Raw genomic sequence first — 24,722 nt, 5'->3', positions numbered from 1 at the left:
ACTCAGGTGTGAATGAGCTTCTCGTATTAGCAATCTGATAAAGTATGACAAAGCATTCTTTGACATAGGCAAGGATGGTTTCTTAACCGAACACCATAAAGCTTCAGATTGGCCTCGTAAAGGTTTAGTACGAGCTAAGTAGAACTTAAGAGCTCTAACAGGGCATAAGACTCTTTCTAGTTCATTGCCTACGATCTCCGATAAGCTGGGAATATCGAAAGATTTAGGCCAAGGACGAGAAGGTAGCTCATTTTTGGCTAGAAAACCAAGTTGCAGAGAACAAGTAGCTTTTTCTGACGAAAATCCGATGTTCTTGCTGAAGGCATGAATCTCACTGACTCTTTTAGCCGAGGCTAAGCATACCAGGAAAAGAGTCTTAAGAGTGAGATCTTTCAGGGAGGCTGATTGTAAAGGCTCAAACCTGTCTGACATGAGGAATCTTAGGACCACGTCTAAATTCCACCCAGGAGTAGCCAAACGACGCTCCTTAGTGGTCTCAAAAGACTTAAGGAGGTCTTGCAGATCTTTATTGTTGGAAAGATCTAAGCCTCTATGCCGGAAGACCGATGCCAACATGCTTCTGTAGCCCTTGATAGTGGGAGCTGAAAGGGATCGTCCTTTTCTCAGGTATAAGAGAAAGTCAGCTATTTGGGCTACAGAGGTACTGGTCGAGGATACAGAAACTGATTTGCACCAGTCTCGGAAGACTTCCCACTTCGATTGGTAGACTCTAATGGTAGACGCTCTCCTTGCTCTAGCAATCGCACTGGCTGCCTCCTTCGAAAAGCCTCTAGCTCTCGAGAGTCTTTCGATAGTCTGAAGGCAGTCAGACGAAGAGCGTGGAGGCTTTGGTGTACCTTCTTTACGTGTGGCTGACGTAGAAGGTCTACTCTTAGAGGAAGACTTCTGGGAACGTCTACTAACCATCGAAGTACCTCGGTGAACCATTCTCTCGCGGGCCAGAGGGGAGCAACTAACGTCAACCTTGTCCCTTCGTGAGAGGCGAACTTCTGCAGTACCTTGTTGACAATCTTGAATGGTGGGAATGCGTAAAGGTCCAGATGTGACCAATCTAGGAGGAAGGCATCTATATGTATTGCTGCTGGGTCCGGGACTGGAGAGCAATAGATTGGAAGCCTCTTGGTCAGCGAGGTTGCAAAGAGATCTATGGTGGGTTGACCCCAAGTCGTCCAGAGTCTCTTGCACACATCCTTGTGGAGGGTCCATTCGGTTGGAATTACTTGACCTTTTCGACTGAGACAATCTGCTAGGACGTTCAAGTCGCCCTGGATGAACCTCGTTACTAGAGAGATGCCTCGATCTTTTGACCAGATGAGCAGGTCCCTTGCGATCTCGTACAACGTCAGTGAGTGGGTACCTCCCTGTTTGGAGATGTACGCCAAGGCCGTGGTGTTGTCCGAGTTTACTTCCACCACTTTGCCTCGAAGGAGATACTCGAAGCTTCTCAAGGCCAGATGAACCGCCAAAAGCTCCTTGCAGTTGATATGCATGCTCCTCTGACTCGAGTTCCACAGACCTGAGCATTCCCGACCGTCCAGCGTCGCGCCCCAGCCCAAGTCCGATGCGTCCGAGAAGAGAACGTGGTTGGGTTTCTGAACTGCTAGGGGAAGACCCTCTCGTAGACTGATATTGTCTTTCCACCAAGTCAGACAAGTCTTTATCTTTTCGGAAATCGGGATCGAGACCGCCTCTAGCGTCTCGTCCTTTTTCCAGTGAAAAGCCAGATGGAATTGTAGAGGTCGGAGGTGTAGCCTTCCTAGCGAGACAAATTGCTCCAGGGATGACAGCGTCCCTACCAGACTCATCCAAAGCCTGACTGAGCAGCGTTCTTTCTTCAGCATCTTCTGGATGGAGAGCAGGGCTTGATCTATTCTGGGGGCCGACGGAAAAGCCCGAAAAGCTTGACTGTGAATCTCCATCCCTAAATACAGAATAGTTTGGGATGGGACCAGCTGCGACTTTTCCAAATTGACTAGGAGTCCCAATTCCTTGGTCAGATCTAGAGTCCACTTGAGATCCTTCAGACAGTGACGACTGGAAGAGGCTCTGAGAAGCCAGTCGTCCAAATAAAGGGAGGCTCGGATGTCCGATAAGTGGAGGAATTTCGCCACATTCCTCATCAGCCTCGTAAACACGAGAGGAGCTGTGCTTAGGCCAAAGCACAGGGCCCGAAACTGGTAAACCACATCTTCGAAGACGAATCTCAGAAAGGGTTGGGAGTCTGAGTGAATGGGGATGTGGAAGTAGGCGTCCCTTAGGTCTAGAGAGACCATCCAGTCTTCCTTTCTGACCGCTGCTAAGACTGACTTTGTGGTCTCCATGGAGAACTTCGTCTTTGTGACAAAGACATTCAGAGCACTGACGTCTAGCACCGGTCTCCAACCTCCTGTCTTCTTTGATACTAGGAAGAGACGGTTGTAAAACCCTGGTGATTGAAGGTCCGAGACTTTGACCACCGCTCCCTTCTCTAGCAAAAGAGACACTTCCAGTTTCAGGGCTCGTCTCTTTTCTTCCTCTCTGTACCTGGGAGAGAGATCGATGGGGGACGTCGCTAGAGGGGGTTTGCGTACAAAAGGGATTTTGTACCCCTCTCTGAGCAACCTCACAGATTGTTGATCTGCGCCTCTCTTCTCCCAGGCTTGCCAGAAGTTCTTGAGTCTGGCTCCTACTGCTGTCTGAAGTTGCGGGCAGTCAGACTCTGCCCTTATAGGACTTGGATCCTTTCCTCTTCCCTCGCTTCCCTTCGGCACGAGCACCTCCCCTGCTGGAGGCTCTGCCACGAAAGGGCGGGATAAACCGAGACGCTGGAGTGTCTATCCTCGGTCTAGCAGACAATGTAGGCAAAGGGGGAGCTTTGCAAGCCGAGGACGCAACTAGATCATGGGTGTCCTTCTGAACTAAAGACAAGGCAATTTCCTTAACCAGGACTTCAGGAAACAGGCACTTGGACAAGGGCGCAAAGAGTAGCTCAGATCTTTGGCATGGCGTCACTCCAGCGGACAGGAAAGAACATAGAGACTCTCGTTTCTTCAGGACTCCAGATGTGAATGAAGCGGCAAGTTCGTTGGACCCATCACGGACGGCCTTGTCCATGCAGGACATAATGAGTAAGGAAACATCCTTATCTGTAGAAGAGATTTTCCTACTCAGGGCTCCTAGACACCAGTCTAGGAAGTTAAAGACTTCGAACGCCCTAAATATACCTTTAAGAAGGTGGTCCAGGTCCGATGGTGACCAACAAATCTTCGAGCGTCTCATGGCAAGGCGGCGGGGAGAGTCTACAAGACTTGAGAAGTCGCCCTGGGCAGAGGCAGGAACTCCCAAGCCGAGAACTTCTCCCGTGGCATACCAGACGCTCGATCTAGACGAGAGTTTAGATGGGGGGAAGGCAAATGCTGTCTTCCCTAAACTCTTCTTGGTCTCTAACCAATCGCCCAACAGCCGCAAGGCTCTCTTGGATGAGCGAGAGAGAACGAGTTTAGTAAAGGCAGGCACAGAAGCAGGAACGCCTAATACAAACTCCGACGGCGGCGAACGAGGAGCCACAGAAACAAAGTGGTCAGGGAACAACTCCTTAAACACAGCCATGACTTTTCTAAAGTCCAAGGATGGTTGAGCTGCCTTAGGCTCATCAAGTTCTGAAGGTTGATCCTCTTGTGGTTCAGCAACGTCCTCATCTGACAGTTCCTCATCCGAAAACTGATGAGAAAACGGCACAGGAGTGGGCAACGTTTGACTCGCCGAGTCCGGTCACACTGGTGCATGCGTGACGGAGCCGGACGCAGCGTCATGGAACTGCTGAACAGTCTGGGAACTGTCAACAACCACCGGTGCGCGAAGACGCACAGCGTCCACCCGAGACTGTTTAGACCGTCTGGGTTGTGCAGTCAACACCATACCGGGTTGCGGAGGTTGACGCACCGCGTCAAAACAAGTCACCTCTGATGGTTGATGAACGTCCTGAACGTCAACAACCACCTCCGTGCGTCGCCTAATGTCAACGTGCGGCTGGCAACCCACACTGGGTCGCATCGGTGGAGGTACTACCCCAACTGGTTGACGCGAGAAAGCTACCTCAACGTCAACAGGACGCACAACAGACCGCTTGGATGGTTGTTGGCCAGAAGGTTCAGCGGCAACCTTCTCCGCATTGAAGTCCTCCATCAAGGACGCAAGCTTGGACTGCATGTCCTGCAGTAACACCCATTTAGGGTCTACGGAAGCAGGTGCGGCAACAGACGGGGTGAGCGACTGAGGCGGCACAACTTTGCCTCTCTTAGGCGGCGATCTGTCATCCGATGACGGCAACGGGTCCGAACTGTCCCAGTGGCTACAACCGGGACGTTGGACTTGTCCTGAAGGGACCGACTTACGTTTCAAAGGTCTGGAGACCTTAGTCCAAGGTTTCTTACGAGAAACACCTTCGGACGACGAGGTAAAAATGGGCTCTCTCGTCTTACGTTGGTAGGGGCGATCTTGGGGAGATACGCCTGATACCATAGAGGGAACGTCTGTTCGCTGATCAAGGCCTCTCGAACCCATGAGTCGTACGACATTGCTTCTCCCCTGGGCTTGGGAGCTTGCAAGAGGTCCCGGACTAGGAGGACGACAGGCACGAACAGACGAACCCTCAAGCGCAACACTGTTCACAACACTTTGAGAAACACTAGGCACTTTAACACTTTCCGCCGTGGCACTTTGGCACTTTAGTTCCTTTACGTCCGCCATGAGTTGATTGCGGTCACTTGCAAGGGCCTCAACTCTCTCCCCCAAGGCATGGATAGCACGCATCATGTCTTGCATCGACGGTTCCTGAGTGCTAGGAGGGGGGTTAGGAACAACCACTACAGGGGAAGGATTAGGTTCAGGGGCATGTGGAGAGGAAAAATCTATCGACCTAGAAGAACTTCTCCTTACCCTATCTCTCTCTAGTCTGCGTGTATATTTCTCAAATTCGATAAAATCGAATTCTGAAAGGCCCACGCATTCCTCACACCGATCTTCCAATTGACAGGTTTTACCCCGACAATTGGAACAAACAGTGTGAGGGTCGAGAGAAGCCTTTGGAAGACGCCTATGACAGTCCCTAGCATTACATTTTCTGAACTTGGGAACTTGTGAAAGGTCAGCCATTTTGAATTAGTCAAGGAAAATTCCAAAAAACGATCTAAGTCATCAACAATTAATCCGATCCAAAAAAGAGTTCAAGGATTTATTTGAAGAAAAATGTTATTTTCATTAGTAAAATAAATTTTTGAATATACTTACCCGATAATCATGTAGCTGTCAACTCCGTTGCCCGACAGAATTCTACGGAAGGGATACGCCAGCGATCACCATACTAGAAGGGGGTGTACTCACCAGCGCCACCTGTGGCCAGGTACTGCAGTACTTCTTGTTGACACCACCTCAATTTTCCTCGGTCCACTGGTTCTCTATGGGGAGGAAGGGTGGGTCAATTAAATCATGATTATCGGGTAAGTATATTCAAAAATTTATTTTACTAATGAAAATAACATTTTTCAATATTAATCTTACCCAATAATCATGTAGCTGATTCACACCCAGGGAGGTGGGTGAAAACCAGTGTAGATGACTATGAGATAGCTAAGTATCCCATATTTCATATTATCAGTTATTCCAAATAACAATGAAATTATAAGTACCTGGTAAGGAAGTCGACTTGAACCGTTACTCTGCCTTTAATAAGTTCGTCTTCCTTACTGAGCGCAGCGTTCCTCTTAGGAGGCTGAACAACCCAAAGGTGCTGAAGTATACAGGGCTGCAACCCATACTAAAGGACCTCTACACAACCTTTAACCCAGGCGATTCTCAAGAACGAATTGACCACCCGCCAAATCAAAAAGGATGCGGAAGGCTTCTTAGCCTACCGTAACAACCAAAAAACAACAATAAAAGCATTCAAGAGAAAGGTTAAAAAAGGTTATGGGATTAAGGGAATGTAGTGGCTGAGCCCTCACCTACTACTGCACTCGCTGCTACGAATGGTCCCAGGGTGTAGCAGTTCTCGTAAAGAGACTGGACATCTTTAAGATAAAATGATGCAAACACTGACTTGCTCCTCCAATAAGTTGCATCCATAATGCTCTGCAGAGAACGGTTCTGTTTAAAGGCCATCGAAGTGGCTACAGCTCTCACTTCGTGGGTCCTTACCTTCAGCAAAGCAAGGTCTTCATCCTTCATGTGAGAATGGGCTTCTCTAATCAGAAGCCTTATATAATACGAAACTGCGTTTTTGGACATAGGCATCGAAGGTTTCTTGATTGCACACCATAAGGCTTCTGACTGTCCTCGTATAGGTTTTGACCTATTAAGATAGTATTTCAGAGCTCTGACAGGGCAAAGAACTCTTTCTAGCTCGTTACCCACCATGTTGGAAAGGCTAGGAATTTCAAACGATCTAGGCCAAGGACGTGAAGGAAGTTCATTCTTAGCTAAAAATCCGAGCTGTAAAGAACATGTTGCTGATTCGGATGTGAACCCAATGTTCTTGCTGAAGGCGTGAACCTCACTAACTCTTTTAGCTGTTGCAAGGCAGACGAGGAAAAGAGTTTTGAGAGTAAGGTCTTTGAAGGAAGCTGACTGGAGAGGTTCGAACCTAGGAGACATAAGGAACCTTAAGACTACGTCTAGATTCCAGCCTGGAGTGGATAGACGACGTTCTTTAGAAGTCTCGAAAGATTTAAGGATGTCTTGAAGGTCCTTGTTGGATGAAAGGTCCAAACCTCTGTGGCGGAGAACTGAAGCCAACATACTTCTGTACCCTTTAATCGTCGGAGCCGAAAGGGATCTCACATTCCTAAGATGTAATAGGAAGTCAGCTACTTGGGTTACAGAGGTATTGGTAGAGGAAACTGCATTGGCTCTGCACCAGCTTCGGAAGACTTCCCACTTGGATTGGTAGACTCTACGAGTGGATACCCTCCTTGCTCTGGCAATCGCTCTGGCTGCCTCCTTCGAAAAGCCTCTAGCTCTAGCGAATCTTTCGACAGTCTGAAGGCAGTCAGACGAAGAGCGTGGAGGTTTGGGTGTACCTTGTTTACGTGAGGTTGACGTAGAAGGTCCACTCTTAGAGGGAGAGTCCTGGGAACGTCGACCAGCCATTGTAGTACCTCTGTGAACCATTCTCTTGCAGGCCAAAGGGGAGCAACCAGCGTCAGCCGTGTCCCTTCGTGCGAGACGAACTTCTGAATGACTCTGTTGATGATCTTGAACGGCGGGAATGCATATAGGTCGAGATGGGACCAATTCAGCAGAAAAGCATCCACGTGAATTGCTGCTGGGTCTGGAACTGGGGAACAGTACAAAGGAAGCCTCTTGGTCATGGAGGTGGCGAACAGATCTATCGTAGGCTGACCCCACAAGGTCCAAAGTCTGTTGCACACGCTCTTGTGAAGGGTCCATTCCGTGGGGATGACTTGATCTTTTCTGCTGAGGCGATCTGCTGAGACGTTCATGTTGCCCTGAATGAACCTCGTTACCAGAGTGAGGTTTAGACTTCTTGACCAAATGAGGAGGTCCCTTGCTATCTCGTACAGCTTCCTCGAATGGGTCCCCCCCTGCTTGGAGATGTAAGCCAAGGCTGTGGTGTTGTCGGAGTTCACCTCCACCACCTTGCCTAACAGGAGGGACTTGAAGTTCATTAGGGCCAGATGAACTGCCAGCAGCTCCTTGCAGTTGATGTGGAGCGTTTCCTGTTCCTTGTTCCATGTTCCCGAGCATTCCTGTCCGTTCAAGGTCGCGCCCCAGCCCGAGTCTGATGCGTCCGAGAAGAGATGAAGATTGGGGGTCTGAATCGCTAACGATAGAACCTCCTTGAGAAGGATGTTGGTTTTCCACCACAAGAGAGTAGTCTTCATCTCTTTGGTGACCGGAATAGAGACTGCTTCGAGCGTCAATTCCTTGTCCCAATGAGCTGCTAGATGGAATTGGAGAGGGCGGAGGTGGAGTCTCCCTAACTCGACGAACAGGGCTAACGATGACAGAGTCCCTGTTAGACTCATCCACTGTCTCACCGAGCAACTGTTCCTCTTCAGCATGCTCAGGATGCATTCTAGGGCTTGGCTTATCCTTGGGGCCGATGGAAAAGCCCGAAAAGCCTGACTCCGAATCTCCATTCCCAGGTAAACGATGGATTGGGAGGGAATGAGTAGGGACTTTTCTAAGTTGACCAATAGACCCAGTTCTTTGATCAAGTCCAAAGTCCAGTTGAGACTCTCCAGACAGCGACGACTTGTGGGGGCTCTTAACAGCCAGTCGTCTAAATAAAGGGAGGCTCTGATGTTCGAAGAGTGGAGGAATTTTGCAATATTCCTCATCAGATGCGTAAACACCATAGGAGCTGTGCTTAGGCCAAAACACAGGGCTTGGAATTGGTACACAACCTTTCCAAAAACGAATCTCAGGAAAGGTTGGGAGTCTGGATGAATAGGAACGTGAAAGTAAGCGTCTTTCAGATCCAACGAGACCATCCAGTCCTCCTGCCTGACCGCTGCTAGGACCGACTTCGTCGTCTCCATAGTGAACGTCTGCTTGGTGACATAAGCATTGAGCGCGCTGACGTCCAGCACCGGTCTCCAACCTCCTGTCTTCTTGGCCACCAGAAAGAGACGGTTGTAGAAGCCCGGGGATTGATGGTCCCGGACTATCACCACTGCCTTCTTCTGTAACAGGAGCGACACCTCCTGGTGTAACGCTAGCCTCTTGTCCTTTTCCTTGTAGTTGGGAGAGAGGTTGATGGGAGAAGTGGTCAGGGGGGGATTGCGGCAGAATGGTATCCTGTAACCCTCCCTTAGCCACTTGACAGACTGGGCGTCTGCACCTCTTCTTTCCCAAGCTTGCCAGAAGGTCTTGAGTCTGGCTCCTACTGCTGTCTGGAGAGGAGGAGAGTCAGTGTTTGCCTTTTGAAGCCTTGGGACCTTTCCTAGACCTGCTCCTGGAAGAGTCTGGACGGGTACTTCCTCGGCTGGGGGCTCTGCCACGAAAGGGCGGAATAAATCTCGTAGCAGGAGTATCGGCTACTGGGGTGCGGTAAGTTTTGGGAACTGAAGGAGCAACCTTAGCCTTACGAGCTGAAGAGGCCACAAGGTCATGAGTGTCCTTCTGAATAAGGGCCGCAGACAATTCCTTGATAAGCTCCTCAGGAAACAGGAACTTAGAAAGCGGAGCAAAAAGTAACTGAGACCTTTGACAAGAGGTGATGCCAGTAGAAAGAAAAGTGCAAAGCTGTTCCCTTTTCTTAAGTACTCCTGAAACAAACATTGATGCAAGTTCGCCGGACCCATCCCGAATTGCCTTATCCATACAGGACATTATAAGCATGGCTGAGTCCTTGTCCGCAGGGGAAGTCTTCTTGCTCAAGGCCCCCAGGCACCAGTCGAGAAAATTAAAAATCTCAAAGGCATGAAAAATACCCTTTCAGAAGTGGTCTAAGTCGGAAAAGGTCCAGCAGACCTTAGAGCGCCTCATAGCTGATCTACGTGGGGAGTCGACCAAACTTGAGAAGTCAGCCTGGGCAGAGGCAGGGACTCCCAAGCCTGGTTCCTCTCCTGTGGCATACCATACGCCCGCCTTAGATGTCAGCTTAGTAGGAGGGAACATAAAAGAAGTCTTCCCTAGTTGCTGTTTGGACTGCAACCAATCCCCTAATATTCTTAAAGCTCTCTTAGAGGATCTAGCAAAGACGAGCTTAGTATAGGCCGACTTAACAGGTTGCATGCCTAGTGAAAACTCAGATGGAGGAGAGCGAGGGGTAGCAGAAACAAAATGATCCGGGTAAACCTCTCTGAAAAGAGCCAGGACCTTGCGAAAGTCAATGGAGGGAGGAGAAGACTTGGGTTCCTCCACGTCCGAAGAGGGATCATCTAGATGCGCAGCTTCCTCCTCAGAAACCTCATCACCAGAGTGTTGCGAAGCGAGAGGTAAAGTTACAGCGGTGTGCTGAACAGCAGAATCTTGACAAGCGGGTGCATAAACACTTGCGGTTTCATCCTCAAGTCTCTGTTGAAGAGGATGAGGGCTGGTAACGACAAAGTCAAGAGGTTGGGATGAAGGAGGTTCTGCGGCGGTTTGAGGAGCAAGTGTGGAGAGAGGCGACTGTATTAAAACCTGAGGTTCAGGCTGCAAAGACTGGTCAAGTAGAGTAGAGGAAGGTAGGTGCATGCGTTGAGGTGGCTGACTCCTAGCATGAGTTTCCTGTCTCAAGAGTTGCGCTTGCTTCAAGGGTTGAGGTGGATGCGCAGTAGCAGGTTCCTGTCTCACGAGTTGAGGTTCTTGAGGTGTGAGCTGCGAGAGTTGAGGTAGTAGCTGCGCAGAACGCAGTTCCTGTCTCACGAGTTGAGGTTCCTGAGGTGCTAGCCTCAAGAGTTGAGGCTCTCGCCTTGAGGAAAGTTGAGGTAGCAGCTGCGAGAGCTGAGGTGGCTGACTCAAGGATGGTAGAGGTTGTCGTACCTCAAGAGGTTGTTGCCTCGAAGATGGTCTAACCGCAAGAAAATCTTGCCTCAAAGCAAAAGACTCCTGTTCCCATTGCTGAGGTTGCCTTAAGGAAGGTGGAGGTTGCTGCACAATGCTGGTAACTGGCAACTCCGAACGCGGTAAGGTAGCCTGAGGAACCTCAACTTCGTACGCCTGGCAGACTGGACTGCGGTGAGGCGGAGCGCTCGCAGGAGGAGGTGTAACCTTCTCAGCCTGAAACTCACGCATTAAGACCGCAAGCTGCGACTGCATGGACTGCAGCAAAGTCATCTTGGGATCAACAGACGCTAAGGTCTGCTGAGGCAAAGCCTTAACAGAAGATGAGGTCTGTTGAGGCATCGCCTTACCCCTCTTAGGAGGTGTGCAGTCACCTGATGACTGCGGAGAGTCAGAGCTAATCCAATGACTGCATCCGGGTTGTTGAACTCTTGAGGTCTGGACTTTACGTTTAAGAGGTCTTGAGACCTGAGTCCAGCGTTTTCTCCCCGAAATTTCTTCTGCAGACGAGGAAAATAAGGGCTCAATCGTCTGCGGGTGGGAGTGACGGTCTCTGTAAGACACGCCCGCAACCACCGAGGATACTTCTGTGCGCCGATCAAGGCCTGCCGAACCCTTTTGCCCTTCGACATTGCTTCTCCCCTGGGCTTGGGAGCTTGCAAGAGGTCCCGGACTGGGAGGACGACTGGCACGCACAGAAGTACCCTCACGCACAACACTGACACTGACACTAGCACTCGGCACCGCACTGACACTAGCACTTGGCACAGCACTGGCACTACCACTTCCCACTGCACTTTTGACCTTAAGTTCTTTGACGTCCGCCAAGAGAAACTTATGGTCACTCACTACCGATTCCACTTTGTCACCTAAAGCCTGAATGGCACGCAAAACATCGGACATATCAGGCTGAGCACAAATAGTAGGTTCGGGGGTAGCCACTACAGGGGGAGGAAAAGGTTGAGGATCATGAGGTGAGGAAAAAAGCGAAGAGCGAGCAGAACTCCTCCTAACTCTCTCTCTCTCTAACTTAGTGGAATATTTAAGGAATCGAACAAACTCAAGTTCCGAAAGTCCGGCGCATTCCTCACATCGATCTTCCAACTGACAGGGTCTTTCCCTACAGTCGGAACAAGCGGTGTGAGGATCAACCGAGGCCTTTGGAATACGCCTATTACAAGACCTACATCGTCTATGGGGAGGGGCTTGTGAAAGGTCGGACATCTTGAATCAAAGAGCTAGTCAAGGGGGATTCCAAATCAAGCAAAAGATCGTTAACCATTAATCAAATAAAAATAAAAGCTATCTAAGCTAATAGAAAAGTTTCCAGTATAGCGAAAGCTGAAATCTTAGAGAAATACTTCACCAAAAACCGTGAACAATACTCCAAAATTATAAGCGTATCCATGAACGTCTTGCCGGAAGCACGACAGAGGAAAAATTGAGGTGGTGTCAACAAGAAGTACTGCAGTACCTGGCCACAGGTGGCGCTGGTGAGTACACCCCCTTCTAGTATAGTGATCGCTGGCGTATCCCTTCCGTAGAATTCTGTCGGGCAACGGAGTTGACAGCTACATGATTATCGGGTAAGTTTAATATTGAAAAACAGCTGTACTGCGAAAGCTCAAACCAAAATAAAGTACTTCACCAAATATGATGTGAAAAAACTCCAAGGTTCAACAGCGAGTAAAGTACGTCTTGTCGACACGTCGACAGAGAAGAAATTGAGTCTTTGTTTACATCGAGAGTGGTATCTGGCCGACAGTTGGCGCTGGTGGGCACACTCGCAACCTGTATAGCGATCGCTGGCGAGTTTTTACTGTTTTTTGTCTGTCGAGCAACGGAGTTGCAGCTATTATACATTCACCGGCTAAGTTAAATATTTAAAAAAATATTTTAAAGAGGAGCAACAACATTAAAATAGATATCTCCTATATAAACTATAAAAAACTTAACAAAACAAGAGGAAGAGAAACAAGATAGAATAGTGTGCCCGAGTACCCTCAAGCAAGAGAACTCCAACCCAAGACAGTGGAAGACCATGGTACAGAGGCTATGACACTACCCAAGACTATAGAGCAATGGTTTGATTTTGGAGTGTCCTTCTCCTAGAGGAGCTGCTTACCATAGCTAAAGAGCCTCTTCTACCCTTACAAAGAGTATAGTGGCCACTGAACAATTACAGTGTAGTAAGAAGAATTGTCTGGTAATTTCAGTGTTGTTAAGTGTATGAGGACAGAGGAGAATATGTAAAGAATAGGCCAGACTATTCGATTTGTTAGTGTGTTGGTAAAGGGAAAATGAACCGAAACCAGAGAGAAGGATCCAATGTACTACTCATATACCAGCCACAATTATGGCCCAGACAAAGCCGCACATCTGCCCATTGAAACGCCATAATCAACAAAAAACACAACCAACACAAACACTCTGGAAAGCAAAAGAAAAAAGCACTAAACAGCCCAACAAGAGATGCAGGTAATTAAGACAGTACAGCACCGCAGCCGAAGTGAAAGTGAGGGTCCCTCCCCTTATCGGGATAGGCAACTACGCTCGCCTCATTAAAAGTTTATCTGTTTTACAAACTTCACTGAAGTTATACTTCTGATAAAGGACAAAGGTTTTTATTATGTACAGGAACAAGACTGATATATCCTCTCCAGAATTTACCTGATCCAAAAAAAGAAAAACAGCTGCACTCACTCACCTTCAACCTGAATTTGGCACATCTTCGCCACATCCACGTTGTCGCCATCCTTACTTTCCTCATTTTCCTTAGCATCCCGAGACGACTTGGGCGATCCTTCCCGACCGCCTATGAGCGGCGTCGCGTCGCTCGTGTTCGACAGCGGGGTTTCGAAGGTGGCCGGGCTGTCCTCAACGTTTCGGAACGAAGACGAGTCCCCGTTGGAGTACTAAACAAAAAGTCCTCAACTTAGAAACTAAATAGGTTCCAAGAAGCTGTTTGAAAGTCAAATTTTTAAAAATTTTGGCTTCACCTAACTTGCATGCCTATGATTTTCAGCTCCAAAACTCAAATGGTAAAATTTCATACTGCAAAAGTCTTCTTGCTTACTACAGTATTTCATTATGGACTTTGGATACAATATCTCAGATAAACAATTTCAGTTGGATTTGTATTTTTATCTCTGAATGTTTATAAGTGTTTGTAAGTCAAATACCTTCTACTTACGTTCACAAAAGTGTCTTCGTCCAACACTTTTTTATCCTTTTCCTCGGAGGAGGCACGCCAGGTTTTTTAAAGACGCTGTTGTCGGTTTCTGAAACCACCAAGGCCCCTGCCGAAGACGGTCGTGAATCTAGCTGGCTCATCGTGGGATCTGTTCTGAAACGACGGGATATTCATTAACTTACGTGGCAACTTGTTAACCCCTTTTACCCCCAAAGGACGTACTGGTACCCATTTACCCCCTGGACGTACCGGTACGTCCTTGCAAAAAACTGCTATTTACATTTTTTTTTTGCATATTTTTGATCATTTTTTGAGAAACTTCAGGCATTTTTCAAGAGATTGAGACAAACCTGACCTCTCTATGACAAAAATTAAGGCTGTTAGAGCAATTTGAAAAAAAATATACTGCAAAATGTGCTTGAAAAAAAATAACCCCTGGGGATTAAGGGTTGGAAATTTCCAAATAGCCTGGGGGTAAAAGGGTTAATTATTATCATTTTAATCATGTATATTCAAGTTTGTGGTTTTTTATAACGATTAAAAAAAAATTTGCTATCTATTACCAATTTATCTATTCTGGCTAATTAATTTTTATTTATCATTACTATTATAGCTGCTGTTGATCACAAATAAGATATTTTCTTAGAAATCCCTCTGAAAACCCTCATCATATTAATAACTGCTTCATTCTACCAAATGAACCATATACTTTATATCTGGTTAGCACACACTTGATGCATTTCTGACCATTATCGCTAGAGCAAAGCACTCATTCCTTCTGCCCAAAGCCAAAAATCTTACGCATATTCAGTGGACAAGGGTTTGCATACATGCAGAAATGGATTATATATCATTAAATATAACTCTTTGTTGGAGAGCAATTCCATAAAAATACTTGAATAACAACGTGGGTAGTTTGTAGAATAGCCCGTGCACCCCTTCATTACTTAAATTAGAGGTAATTGGATGGTGTTTGTACAATAACAGATGCACACGATAATTACTCAAATCAGACGCAATTGTAAATGGTTTGTAGAATGCTAGGCACACCTACTAACTACTGTACTCAAATAAGAGGTACTTTGGAGTTAGCGTATTTGTAGAATGGGGGCCACACACGTTAATTACACAAATTAAATGTAATTGTAAATGGTTTGTAGGGTAGCACACACAACAGCTAAATTACTCAAACTAGAGGTAATTCATATTTATTTGTAGAATGACGGACGCGCACATTAATTACACAAATTATAAGTCATAGAGTAATGTTTGTAGAATGGGGGACGTACATATTAATTACACAAATATTGGGTAATTGGCAGTTTATAGGCAGGTTATTTGCCAATGTTATATGAAACCACCTTAGGTAAGGTTAGGTACTGATGCATATCTCTCTACAGGAAGAAATTCCTATTTTCTGCGCCCGCGGGAGGATCTGGCCGCTGATCTACAAAGGCTCCCTTACCACCAATAGAAAATTGGAGCTCGGCATGCAAGGTTAGGCCTACCCTAGCCTAATCAATGCCTAGATTATGTAATGAAGCTTCAAAGAATAATTAACACCATTATTCACCTTGAGCCTAACTTACCGTAAGCTGTAAGGCCATACCACTAGCCTACTGTGCAGGCCAGCAGGCTTACGGTAGGTAATACAGGATTTCACACCCAACTAGGTATTAAACAAAATTAAGATTCAATTATATATAAATAAAATTAATAATCATCTCAGTTTTTTAAACATTTTCGGAGACGTAGTCTACCTTAGGCTAAATTTCCCTTCGCGATATCGTACGTTATTTTACGATATTTGCTTATTCAATGATAATAAATGCCTATATATACGATAATATCGTATTATACAATAATATAATTAGATTATTTTACCTTAAAATTGCGTAAATATTAAAATATGTATAATCACGTGTTGAGTTCAACTTTGTTTACATTTCCTGTACTTCTTCTTCTTCTTCTTCCATTTTAGTAGGAGATCTGGCCCCTTCTTACTCCGCAAAATAAGTTTGCGGCCACTCTATCTCTCTATAGATAAGTGCAAAGCTTCTTTAATCTTATATTTATTATTATCATTAAGTTTATATTACCTATGCCTTAAATAAATTAATATCGTAATGAGATTCTCAATCTTTACTTTTATTCCCTTTTACATTGAAATTAGATAGGATAAAACCTTGCTATCATCAGTTTTGGCAACCTACTGTGGTCAGTTTGGACTAGTTAAATTCTTCTTTTATATGCATTGCCCTACCTATAAATGCAGCCAGACCCCTGCTAGGATTTTTCAGCTTACCTGATCTTATGTCTACATCCATTAGCTGTCCTAATTTTGGGCATAAAAATAAATGTTCAGTAGTATCTTCTTCATCTTCGCACAAGTCACACAAATTATCTTCATCCATTATAGAGCACACTACAATTTTTCATTTATGGCTGGCATAATTTCATAGCGTAACTTATTGTTCAATCTAGGTACACATAGAAGAACAATATAAAAATCAACCAATTTTGATTAAATGTTTATTATATTATGAATAAATGACCAATAGAACATCAAAATATGATTTATAATCCACATGTAAGAGATTAGTTATTTCAGTGCAACAGGAAACAATTGTGTTGAAACGTGTATGCATAATTATTATATAAAAACACATTCATAGTACAGTATACATTAATGTATTTGCTTTCCTCCATACATTATTATATGTCTGAGATATTTAAAATAGGTTCCATAAGTGAGCATAGCATTTCATAAGCCCCAGTGTTAAGCTCGTCTAGTGGGAAGGTTATGTACTGTGATTGGTTGCTTTAATAATGATGTAATTAACTTTCGAACTCGTTATTGGTTCCTGAATAATGAGGTCATTATTCATGGCTATTGGTATTGGTTCTTGATTGATGACGTCATTATCCATAACTCGTTTTATTTACATAAATACAGAAAGGAGAAGGGTGTATGCATTATAAATGAAAGAATACTTTAATTGAATGTCTTTTAATTAAACAAAAATAGTTTAACAATTACTGTTTTCTGCGTATATGGTCTTATAAAATATTATCGCCTTATGCATTTATACCGGGAAATATCTGTTGTCTCATTGGCTGGTTGTATGTGACGTCAGATACTCGTATTCATGAATGAAAAAACCCATACGTATTTAAGATTAATTAGAGCTTAAAAAACACATTTTACAGAAAATAATCTTAGTAATATTATTAATTTCAAAATAAAATAAACAAAAAAATCTTATTAAAGGCTGTAAGTTAGATAAATAAGTCATATTCCAAGGAATAATTGACTAACTTTATGGCTACGATGTTTCATGCATGTGTTCGTTTGTGCGTGAACGAGGGAAATAACCAATCACAGCTGAGGAAGATATAGCCAATCAGAGGACTCGAATGTACCACCAAGAGTAACGGGGACTTATGAGTTGCTGTTGGAGGAACCTGCCCAAATACCCGTAAATTTACATTAAAACGCTTATGAAAACAAAATAGGATGAAAAAACATCATTAACTAGAGCGTTTGACCGAAATGGCTCCAGTGAAGCTGACTTTTTTGTCAACAGCACCTCATAAGTCGGAGGAACCCTCTCGCCTTATGCATTTTTAGCGGGAAATATCTGTCGTCTCATTGGCTGATACGTTCTCTGTTGTGATTGGTTGTAGTATGTGACGTCAGGCAATAGTATTTTATGAATGGGTTCGTCTCGGTAGGAGTGAAGTATCTATACGTATAGCAGATAAATTAGGACTGATAAATTATAGTTTATAGTAAAAATGAACTTTTAATATGATTAACTTAATAATAAAATAGATTAAAAATCTTGTTCGAATGCTTAAGCTGATTAAATACGTCTTTTTAGAAGAAATAGTCAACAAGGTTTTGGCTACGATGTTTAACTTGTATGTGGGAGTTTGTAAACAAAGGTAACAACCAATCACAGCTGAGAAGATACAGCCAATCAGAGGGCTGGATTATCCCGCCAAGAGAGAGAGTTTCTGCGATTTATGAGCTGTTGCTCGAGAAATCAGTTACTTATTTATCACATTAAAAGTTCAAATGCTTTGACATTATTTACTCGCTCGCCAACAGCAGCCATAATCCAGAGGAACCCTCTCACCTTTATGTATATTTAGCGAGAAATATCTGTCTAATTGGCTGATTCGTCCTCTGCTGTGATTGGTGGTTACATATGACGTCATAAGACTGTATTTTTATGAATGAAATTACGTATTAGACCTGGGAGGGGGTGAAATACCTATACGTATATCAGAAGAATTAGGACTTAGATAATTAGATTTTATAAAAATAACATTATAAAAGTTAGTACTTCTTTAACTAAACAATTAAAGGCTTTCATTAAAGGCCGTAAGTTGAATAATTACGTCAAATTCGAAAGAATAATAGACTGTGTTTCTGGCTACGATGTCTAGTTATGAGAGGGGGAGCTGGAGATTTATTGTTTTATGGGAAATTAAAGATCTATATCAGCAAAATATATAGAGATAGTCCTTATAAGATGTTTATATAACATAATCTATCAAAAGTATACATTTTAGAGACCAAATCAGTGTTTTTATTAAGAAAATACGTTTGGTGACGTCATGAACAGTAGGATGCATTTTACAGACTGCTTAAATGACTGAATAATTTTGTTTGCTGGTTTGAAGTGTTGAAAATCGCTTATGATGAATATTCAATAGATATTATTATTATAAAGAGCTTATATAGTGAAGGAACTACCCAACTTTAAGTCGCATTTTGTAGAATTTCAAGTAAACTTTGATTATTTAAAGGAATAAATGACTGTTTTGGTTACGATATTTGTGTGTGTGAAGCTGTAGCATATAATTTAAGCAAACATTAAACAGATGATGAAAAACGTGGATTAACTTATGATCTGAAAAATGCCCCAGCTGGTGTTGTAATATTGACATTAGTAGCCTATAATTTGATATTCAAATAAACTATATAGTTAGATTAGTGTGAACTAATAAGGTTGATATTTACTAATAACTAGAGGGAGCTCTAAAATTTAGGAGTAAAAAGTAGCTGGATTTCTTTTTAAGAAACTCAAAACTTGTAGAGATTAATGTCTCTCTTATATATAGTAAAAAATCTGTTTAAATTCTGTATAACTGATTATCTTTGTGTGGTATGGATGGGGTGTTTTGGGGCAACATATGAATCTACTGGTCTTACACAAGGTAAGATAATCTATACAGACAGACAGAGATCTACTTGCTGAGTCATCAACAGCCATTGCTTGACCCCCTCTGGTCCTAACTTGAGAGAAGAGGGGGCTTAGTGCTCATCGTATGTATATAGAATCAGTCTCTAAGGCATTGTCCTCCTAGAGTGTTGTCATTTTACCTTGTCTCAGTCATTCTTTGTTGGAGAATTAGTAATATTACTCTATGTAAATGTGTTTGCGGTAGCTCAAGTCCCACTGATTACCGCCTAATTTCCATAACTCCCATATCTAAAGTTTTTGAATGTCTTCTGGTAAAACGTCTTAATAGGTTTGTTGAAGGTAATCATCTATTCCCTAGTCTGCAATTTGGTTTTCGTAAAGGCCTTGGAGCATGTGATGCCCTTCTTACAATCTCCAATGCTGTACAGAAATCCCTTGATTGTGGTCAGGAAGTTCGTATGATTGGCCTTGATTTTAGTGCTACCTTTGACCTTGTTAATCATGAGGCCCTTGTTTTTAAACTCAAACAGTTGGGAGTGGGTGGGTCGTTTCTTATCATTATTATTGATTTTTTAAGTAATAGATCTCAAAGTTGTTGTTGATGGACACCATAGTGAGTATAGGAATGTGATATCCAGTGTTCCACAGGGTAGTGTTCTTGGCCCATTACTTTTCATACTATATACACATGACATGTGGTTTGGCCTAGAAAACAAGTTTGTTGCATATGCAAATGATGCTACTCTCTCTGCATCAATTTCATCCCCTGAATGTAGATCTGGGGTTGCTGAATCCCTTAATAGAGATCTAGCTAAAATTAGTGCATGGTGCAAATTACGGGGTATGAAGTTGAATCCTTACAAAACTTAAAGTATGATTGTAAGTAGTCAAGGACAGTGGCTCCTCAACCTCCGGATCTCAGTATTAATAATGTTTCTTTAATTTTGTATGACTTTAAAAGTTTTTGGTGTGATTCTCGACAGCAAATTTACTTTTGAGAAACACATTAGGTCTGTGTCTTCTTTAATTGCACTAAAAATGGTTTATTGAGAAAGTCTTTCAATATTTTCGGTGATCAATCTATTCTGAAGAAGTGTTTTAATTCTTTCATTCTACCTTGTTTTGAGTATTGTTCTCCTGTCTGGTGTTCAGCTGCTGATTCTCATCTTAATTTGTTGGACAGAAACTTACGGTCTATAAAATTTCTTATTCCTGATCTACTGTAGATATTAATCTCTAGCACCGTCATTCAATTAGCTCATTATGCATGTTGCACAAAATAGTTCATAATTCTGACCATCCTTTGCATTCAGATCTTCCTGGACAATTCCATCCTGTTCGTAATACTAGGCAGGCAGTTAATACTATATACACAGGCGTTTCTCCATCATGGGCTCAATACTACACAGTATTCTAGAAGTTTTATGACAGCTGTTACCAAGTTGTGGAATGATCTTCCTAATCGGGTAGTTGAATCAGTAGAACTTCAAAAGTTCAAAGTTGGAGCAAATGTTTTTATGTTGACCTGGCTGACAAGAGCCTTTTTATAGTTTATATAGGACATATTTGTTTTTGACGTTGTTAATAGTTTATATAGGACATATCTGTTTTGACGTTGTTACTGTTTTTCGAATGATTTATTGTTAATTTATTCTCATCATTTATTTATTTCCTTTCCTCACTGGGCTATTTTTCCCTATAGGAGCCCTTGGGCTTATAGCATCTTGCTTTTCCAACTAGGGTTGTAGCTTGGCTAGTAATAATAATAATAATGCCAACAGAGTATCATACATGGTGCACTGACGGAATATTACTTACGCAGATTGTTGGGGTTTCACAGAAGATTGCTGAATTACACCCCTACATTAGTAAGATGAGAAACAGCAGAAGAGAGACTGGCTATGGATCTAAACTTCTACATGCATTAGTTCAAGCAGGTTGGAATAATCCAGCACAAGGCAGGGGAAATAGCAAGCACATCATATATGAAGTCTCAATAGAGGATTTCATACACAGTAAGCAATCTATGCATTGGATAAAAATCAGTAAGTTCCTCTGCGATGAGGCAGTAATGAATATCAGGCTACTCTGGAAAGACAAATGACAAGGAGCATAGACACTAAAATTCTCTTCAGTCACTAGGAATAGTTTAAGGGTAGACGATGCCTTTGATGACCAATGAAAATTTCTCCAAAGACAGCGAACATAGCAGTTTTGTGGGATAATTTCTTCACAGGATGTCAAACAGGAGAAACAGCGAAAGAAATAAATCTACAGGTCCCAGCGGGAAGCCATCGAGTACGTGTTTGCGTACCCATAAATGCAGTGATGATTCAAGTGAAAACGCATTGGCATACTGAATCAAAAGCTGTAACAGGATACTTCAGAACCCTCTGAGAAATCTAATTAAATTAGTGAAACATTGGAAAAATGAGATTCAAGGAGGCAGCACAGGAATGTAGATATCCCATACAAAAAGGGGAGCAAAGGCAGTTCAACGAGGCAGGCATCAAGGGGGACGAGGAATCAGCTATGCCACAGTTAGAATAAGCAGCTGTAATTACAATTTACCAGAAAAATAAGAGAGATGTGACAAAATCCAGCTACAAGGTAAAAGTGAAATGTGAGTTTTGTGCACCTGAGAGGCTCTGCCAGTTTCTCCGCTAGCGTTGGGTTATGTTTTTACTGCGGAAAAATCTGACAATTTGCAAACCATTATTATGGGGAAAAAGTCGCATGCCTAGCAAGGTCGCATTGGATGGTACAATAAGCACCATTTCTGCGAGTGATATTAGCGGCAACAGGCTAAAAAGCTGAAGACGACGTCAGTGGCTGGGAGGTCTGATTGAGATGTGTCCAATGTTGTTGCTGCGCCATACATGCAATTGACCATGAATGTTAGCTTCATTTATTAAAAGATAAAAAAGGTGCACATCAGAAATTGTAACTGATACTAAGGCTGAGGTATGCAATGCTGGGTCAGTACAGGTACTGAGCCTGGAAATTGCTGTGAAAAATCTAAATACAGTAAATCAGAATTAGATTTCCAACATGCACCAGAAGGTCACAGGTGTGTACTGTAATAGGATGTTGTCAGGTTAACACCGAGTGTAGCAGCTTGTCAAAAAGTGAGTGTATGCATTTTGTCAATGGGACACACAATACTCTGATGCAGGTGTTGAGGTGCCAGTGATGGGAGATGAGAATGAGAGAGAGATTACAATAGATGAAGTGAGGAGAGCACTAGATGAAACGAGAGTAGGAAAAGCGTCTGGTATGGATAGTGTGAGAGCTGAGATGTTGAAGGAAGGGGGTGTGACTGTACTTGAATGGTTGGTGAGATTGTTTAATATGTGTTTTGTGTTGTCAATGGTACCAGTAGATTGGGTTTGTGCATGTTTTGTACCACTATATACTGTAAGGGTAAGGGAGATGTGCATGAGTGTTGTAATTCAAGAGGTATTAGTTTGTTAAGCGTAGTTGGAAAAGTGTATGGTAGAGTAATGATTAATAGGATCAAGGATAAAACAAAGAATGCAATCTTAGAAATACAGGGTGGTTTTAGAAGAGGTAGGGGTTGTATGAATCAGATTTTTACAGTTAGGCAGATATGCGAGAAATATTTAGCAAAAGGTAAGGAGGTGTATGTTGCGTTTATGGATCTGGAGAAAGCGTATGATAGAGTTGATAGGGAAGCAATGTGGAATGTGATGAGGTTATATGGAGTTGGTGGAAGGTTGTTGCAAGCAGTGAAAAGTTTCTACAAAGGTAGTAAAGCATGTGTTAGGATAGGAAATGAAGTGAGTGATTGGTTTCCGGTGAGAGTGGGGCTGAGACAGGGATGTGTGATGTCGCCGTGGTTGTTTAACTTGTATGTTGATGGAGTGGTGAGAGCGGTGAATGCTCGAGTGCTTGGACGAGGATTAAAACTGGTAGACGAGAATGACCATGAATGGGAGGTAAATCAGTTGTTGTTTGCAGATGATACTGTACTGGTTGCAGACACAGAAGAGAAGCTTGGCAGATTAGTGACAGAAATTGGAAGTGTGGGAGAGAAGGAGGTTGAGAGTTAATGTGGGTAAGAGTAAGGTTATGAGATGTACGAGAAGGGAAGGTGGTGCAAGGTTGAATGTCATGTTGAATGGAGAGTTACTTGAGGAGGTGGATCAGTTTAAGTACTTTGGGTCTGTTGTTGCAGCAAATGGTGGAGTGGAAGCAGATGTACGTCAGAGAGTGAATGAAGGTTGCAAAGTGTTGGGGGCAGTTAAGGGAGTAGTAAAAAATAGAGGGTTGGGCATGAATGTAAAGTGAGTTCTATATGAGAAAGTGATTGTACCAACTGTGATGTATGGATCAGAGTTGTGGGGAATGAAAGTGATGGAGAGACAGAAATTGAATGTGTTTGAGATGAAGTGTCTAAGGAGTATGGCTGGTGTATCTCGAGTAGATAGGGTTAGGAACGAAGTGGTGAGAGTGAGAACGGGTGTAAGAAATGAGTTAGCAGCTAGAGTGGATATGAATGTGTTGAGGTGGTTTGGCCGTGTTGAGAGAATGGAAAATGGCTGTCTGCTAAAGGTGATGAATGCAAGAGTTGATGGGAGAAGTACAAGAGGAAGGCCAAGGTTTGGGTGGATAGATGGAGTGAAGGAAGCTCTGGGTGATAGGAGGATAGATGTGAGAGAGGCAAGAGAGCGTGCTAGAAATAGGAATGAATGGCGAGCGATTGTGACGCAGTTTCGGTAGGCCCTGCTGCTTCCTCCGATGCCTTAGATGACCGCGGAGGTAGCAGCAGTAGGCGATTCAGCATTATGAAGCTTCATCTGTGGTGGACAATGTGGGAGGGTGGGCTGTGGCACCCTAGCAGTACCAGCTGAACTCGGTTGAGTCCCTTGTTAGGCTGGGAGGAACGTAGAGAGTAGAGGTCCCCCCCTTTTTTTTTTTTGTTTCATTTGTTGATGTCGGCTACCCCCCAACATTGGGGGAAGTGCCTTGGTATATGTATGTATGTATATCTATTTTAACGTTGTTGATGTTTTTAGAATGATTTATTGTTAATTTGGTCTCATCATTTATTTATTTCCTTATTTCCTTTCCTCACTGGGGTATTTTTCCCTATTGGAGCCCTTGGGCTTATAGCATTTTGCTTTTCCAACTAGGGCTGCTGCTTGGCTAGTAATAATAATAATAATTATTAGTGTCTGTAACTGATAATACACTCCTGCCACTTTTATTGCCCCTCAATGGGTGGCAATACCACTAACTTGTGAACAGATCTATTGATAACTGTCACTATGTCTCTAGTATTGTTCTGGTCTTTGTATTTTGCATCCAATTCTCACATCTCTTGCCTGACTATTTCTGCCTGTTTCTGTATCTACAAGCTGTCCTATTTTCTATTACTCTCACACAACATTTTTATCTTTTATTATAACGATATCACCGACTAGTATGTTTCTCTTTTCCGAGTGCCACTTTCACCATACAATGAGTGTGAAGATATCTCTCTGCCGCTTACTCCAATAAATGTTGACAACATTTTGTATAAAGTTTAAACACTTCTTAGTGTCACCTGAAGTAGACCATGAAACAGATGGTACTCTATTTCATGCTGTACCCAAAAGTAAATGGTTTGGACACAATGGTCCTAATTCCACATCTATACCAGGTTTCAATCCAATAGGCTTGCCATTCATTAAGTCTGGTATTTCAAAAAAAGTTCTGTAAATCACATAAATATTAAAATAGTAGCCCCTACGAGCAATAACAGAAACCTTTTTTTAGTTAACTAACGCCTCACACCG

General features: G+C 43.4%; 1 long non-coding RNA gene across 2 annotated transcripts in view; it reads right to left on the bottom strand.

Moving 5' to 3' along the window:
* LOC137637096 (uncharacterized) overlaps positions 1 to 13,421 on the bottom strand; it is a 37,330-nt gene extending 23,909 nt beyond the window's left edge. For both annotated transcript variants that reach the window (XR_011043383.1, XR_011043384.1), the window contains exon 1: positions 13,220 to 13,421. This is a non-coding gene — a long non-coding RNA (uncharacterized lncRNA). The remainder of the gene's footprint in view (positions 1 to 13,219) is intronic.
* Between the last annotated feature and the right edge of the window lie 11,301 nt (positions 13,422 to 24,722).

This window comes from Palaemon carinicauda, unplaced genomic scaffold (genome assembly GCF_036898095.1).
Source record: "Palaemon carinicauda isolate YSFRI2023 unplaced genomic scaffold, ASM3689809v2 scaffold530, whole genome shotgun sequence".
NCBI classification, from domain to species: domain Eukaryota; kingdom Metazoa; phylum Arthropoda; class Malacostraca; order Decapoda; family Palaemonidae; genus Palaemon; species Palaemon carinicauda.
Note: the sequence above shows the minus strand (reverse complement) of the source record. Positions and strands in the feature narration are given on the sequence as shown.